At 42.1% G+C, this 5,152-nt stretch overlaps 1 pseudogene; it reads right to left on the reverse strand.

Annotated features, from left to right (window-relative positions):
• Positions 1–749: 749 nt before the first annotated feature.
• LOC110592329 lies at positions 750–5,152 on the reverse strand (annotated as a pseudogene).

Here is a 5,152-nt window from a genome sequence, read left to right on the forward strand (position 1 = left end):
TACTAATTCAGTATTAACATCAGGTAATCTTAATTTTCATTAAAAAAAAATAACTTTCCTGTTTTGGATGTAGACATCTAAGTTATTTGTAAGAATATAAGGACAATTGATGTTAAGTGAAGAGCTAATTGGAGAGGGCCTACTTTGGCTTCAGACCTATTTTATTTGGCTAAAATTTAAATTTGAATGACATTAGGTGGCACTTGCACTGCCCGAGGCCTATTGATTTTTTTAAAGATTTTATTTATTTATTTGAGAGAGAGAAACAGAAAGCGACAGAAATAGTGAGAGAGAGCACAAGTAGGGAGGAGAGGGAGAAGCAGACGCCCTGCTGAGCAGCGCCCTGCTGAGCAGAGAGCCCGATGCGGGGCTCGATCCCAGGGTCCTGGCATCATGACCAAAGCCGAAGGCAGACGCTTAATTGACTGAGCCACCCAGGTGCCCCTGGCCTATTGCTTTTATACCGGATTTATTCATTTACATTTTCTGACTGGTCACTGAAGGCCGTTGAGCTTGATGCTCCAGGTCTAAATGAAGATCTATTTGAGAAGCCAAACGTTTTCTTAAGAGACAGACCAGGCAAGTAAATGGGACTCTGGATCTTTTGCTTACTTGTTTATGTCAGACTCTGAAAAAACACAAATGTGGGATCCTTTTGACATGGGAAACTACAACAAAATGGGAAGTGTCTTGATTTGGGAGATAGGAACTCGTGTTTCATTCATCTACTCATTTAATCATTCAGTAATTCAGATGACCAACATGTATGACCCCGCCCTTGTTTTTTGCAAACAACTCCCAAGCTTTATTATAAACAGGCTGTAGCTCCCCAGCAAAGGCACGCCACAGATGGGCCAGAGTGGTGGCTGGGCCGAAGCTTCACGCCCGCAGAGGCTCCGGGCGGCAGGGCACAGGCTTCGGTTGAGGCAGGCCTGGCATCATGGGTGGACGGGCAGACACGTCTGCTGGCCGAGACCCACCAACAGTCTGTTGATCCCCCTCCACAGCTCCCTGTGAAGGTGAGAGGTTAGAGGAGACAGCAGAAGCCCCGCCAGCCCCCACCCTGTCGCACAAGGGCAGCCACTCTTCCAGGGCAGCACGAGTCTTCTCCGGGCACTTGGTTGCTGTCTTGGTCCACCCGAGTCTGTTGGCAATTCTGTGCACGTGCGTGTCCACCGCGATGCCGCACACGGTGCCCCAGGCCACCGCCATGGCCAAGTGTGCCATCTTGGGCCCAACGCCCCTCCCTGCCATAGCGCTGCTGCAACATAGCACTGGTCTGCTTGATGTACTTTACCCTGTTCCTCCAGAAGCCTACGGGGTACATGAGCGTGCCCAGCGTGCTGTCATCTGCCTGCAGGATGCTGTCCACTGTCAGGACCCGAGCTGGTCTTCGGTTTGCCTGGAGAGTATCAGTGACAGCAGCACCTGGTACCTCCACACCTTTGCACTGGGATCATAGCGGTGCTCAGTCCCCAGCTGGTCCACAGGTGCGTCCTTCCCACTCCTCATGGTGCGAGTGTTTACCCACTGCTGCCACCAGTCCAGGGTACCCGGACTGCCCACAAGATACCATTATTGGGATACGACGATGAACAGGATAATAATACTGATCTCCTAAGACTGTTATAAGGATTCAATTTGCTAATGCATCTGTACTGGGTGCAAATCTTTTCAGATGCCCTTGACTGCCTCCATTTGTCTTTCTCTTGGTCAGCACCTCACTGAGCCGCACAGCCTCTTTATGGTTCGGTGAAATCCATACCCTAGGGATCTGGCTTGCTGAATGGACACCAGACTGCTGGTTAAGCCCACCTGGAAGTGTGAGAACCTGAGCATCCTGTAGAGTAAATTTCACCACTGAGAAATGATAGGTGAAATGAGACGAGGCAGATAAATTCCTCCTCTTTCTCTCTTCATGGACTGCTTCTGGCCCCCAAAGCCTATTTTGTATCTCCACATTAAAAGGAATTGCAATAGGTAATTTCTAAATGAGCCAAACATCTCTAAAATTCTATAATTTTATGATTCCATTTGGACAATCTCGTGTCTGAATAGGCTTCTTTAGAGGGGAGAAAGGAATTACCATTTGTTGTGTCAAAAGTATAGTGCCAGGCCCTGAGCAATTTACTTACTATACATTATTTAGTTTTTATAAATGCCCTGGAAGACAGGAATTATTTTCTCTAAAACTGAAGGAATTAAGGCACAAGAGAGTAATAAATTGTCAAGTACGCACAGCTACTAAGAGGCAAGCAAAGGTGAAAAGCCATCTGCCAGGTCCAAAGCCCAAGATCTCCCACTGAGCATGTTGTTTCACTTTTTAAATTTTAATCTCCTTCCTCTACTCTTCTTTCCTCCAAAAAAAAAAAAATCTATTATTCAGAAATCATTCGTTGACCCACAGCTACATAAATTTAATACCCTTTTAATTATTTACTTTTTGCCCCCATGGTAAAACATCTGGTAATTTAGAGCTATAATATCTTGTTTAAATAGTACGTGTCAAGGGTAACTGACAAGTTTAAAAATTCTTTGACTTAGTACCTCACAATATGTACTACAATTCACTTCCTGGATACATTTCAACTAGTTCAATATTTCATTCATTGTAGTAATAGCATCCAGCAGTGTTTATTAACCAGCATATCCGTGCTTTGCCAGTACGACTATAAAAGAGTTCACAAGGTAATTCTCACATTTAAGAAAGACAAAGGGTCTTTTTCCATTTTCAAAGAAGGCTTTGGTTATATTCAATTTTACTCTAAGCATAAGTTTATTTTATTATATTTAAATAATTTAAAACCGGTAATGCATACATGCACTAAGGTAAATCTATCTAACCAAAATATGAAATTATACCAATATATCACTCACTAACTTTAGGAAGCATGACATGAAATAGAAAATTAAATCTAGTTTTTTCTGACACAAATTGAGCTCAGTTTTTTTAATCACTAAATTATCAGTATAATCAGACATTAAAAACTTCTCCATGATACAGCTAAACACATCAGTGAGAAAAAATGTTTACATTAAATATTAAACATAATGAAATGCTATCCTCAGAGCATAGCTTAAATAAATGTCTCAAAAGTAAAATAATCTTATATATCTGTGCCTGGTTCCTCCACACTGATTTAATAATTAGGATTCTGATTTAAAACTTGATCTAAGTGTTGACTGGTTAGAATACTCTGAATATCCTAGTTAAAACATTTGGTTATTGGAAACCTTTATAGTGTTGCATTTTTTATTTATTCCAATCATCTAAAAAATCTCAGAGTCAAAAACTGTAAGATGTCATGGAAGGACAGAATGTAGATAAGACAGAAACATGGGTAACACATCTACGGTGCTTCACTTGTAATATAAAGCAAGGAGCCTCATTACTAAACCAAAAAGCTTCCAAATGACCCCATGTGGTCCACAGAAGCTCAGCCAAGACTTCTGGCTCCATCACCTATGATGATAGAGTTTCTACGGAAAGGACTCCCAAATGGCTGGGTAGCCAGATACCAAGACTCCAGATCAAGACAGAACCCAAATTTAGTCTTTCAGGTGGTGGGGGAAATAACACAATTATTTTTAAAGTGTTTTGTTTTACCCAAGGCCTTCTCACTACTGTTCTAGCCATGGTGTAATAAATGTGTCGATCAACATTTGCAGATTCTTAGCAGCCAAAGTCAAAAACAAGAAGGAAGGTCCAAAGCAGTTGAGGTTGTCATCAGGCTCACACCTCCCTCCTGCATATTCTCCCCAACCTCCCGCATTCCGGAGTCCTTTGGCTTCCTGCCAGCTTTATAAGAATGTCTTATTTCAGCCTTCAGCCTAAGTAGTCATTCCCAGATCAAGCTGTTGTATGACACATTATTAGAGGTTATTTATTCATACACAAATAGATATAATGATTCATTTATTCATTCAGTTATTCAACAAACATGTGCTGGGTGTCTCTTTAGCATCAGGCACCATGCTAGTCACTAGAAAAATACTACCATCACCAACTTGGTGAACACAGTAGTAAGAAAGATCGATCCTTACTCTGTTATCCACAAACCCACTCTGCTGCATTTTTCAAGAAGTACTTTGTAGATTGTTAACCCAAAGACGTAGACACTGGCTAAAGAATTTTAAGCAGAAATATACATGTTTTACATAAAAATGACTCTCCTAGAATTCTCAAATCCCAGGGTATACATCCATTCTCTCTGTTTAGAAAATCATCCTTGAACTTAACATACAAATTGTTCAACAACATGTTAAATGGAACTTGTCCTGTTACCTTGGAATTTGAGATTAAGTCCTAAACAGGACAAAAACCAATAAACTGCCTTATATTATAAAAAGCTGCCGAATAGGGGTGCCTAGGTGGCTCAGTCACTTAAGTGATTGACTCTTGATTTCGGTTCAGGTCATGATCTCAAGGTTGTGGGATCAAACCCCGTGTCGGCTCTGTGTTCAGTGTGGAGTCTCCTCGAGATTTTCTCACTCCCTCTCCCTCTGCCCCTCCCCGACTTGTGTGCACTTGCTAAATAAATAAATAAAATCTTACCCAAAAAAGCTGCCAAATACATCCATGTGAATTATTAAGAGTTGACAAAAATCAGTCCTCACCTCCAAACACCCCAAAGAGCCTATATAAATAACTGACTAGCAATTCCCCGGGGGAACCATAGAAATTAAGTAGTTACCAGGTCTTGGACACATTTTGACTTTTCTTTTCTCAATGTGATGAAGTAGAGAGGACTCTTCCCTTTTAAAGAAAGTAGGGAAGGTTCTGCAGACTACTCATGATAATTAGAAGGGCAAGGAAAAGAGATGCCCATTTCCCTTCACTGTGAGTAGTCAAAAGCTGCAGTTCAAATCCACTGTGAAAATACTCTGGGGAGAGTTTGACATGCTTCCCTTGGGTTTGGGAGGCAACGGGGCACCTTGAAACTGGTGCCTGTCTCTGCCTTCAGGATTCTGAAGATGGAGATCGACCAGAGCCGTTGTACCGGGGTGAGGAGGGGGAGCAGCTGTGGGAGTAGTCTGTGCTCTGATGATTTGGCAAGGCCAGCTCAAAAGGACGTCATGCAAAACCCAAGCCATCTGGAAAGTACCTGTATTGGCTTCCCTTTACTACTGCAAGGAATTCCACCAATTTCAT

Source organism: Neomonachus schauinslandi, chromosome 3 (genome assembly GCF_002201575.2).
Source record: "Neomonachus schauinslandi chromosome 3, ASM220157v2, whole genome shotgun sequence".
In the NCBI taxonomy this organism is placed as follows: domain Eukaryota; kingdom Metazoa; phylum Chordata; class Mammalia; order Carnivora; family Phocidae; genus Neomonachus; species Neomonachus schauinslandi.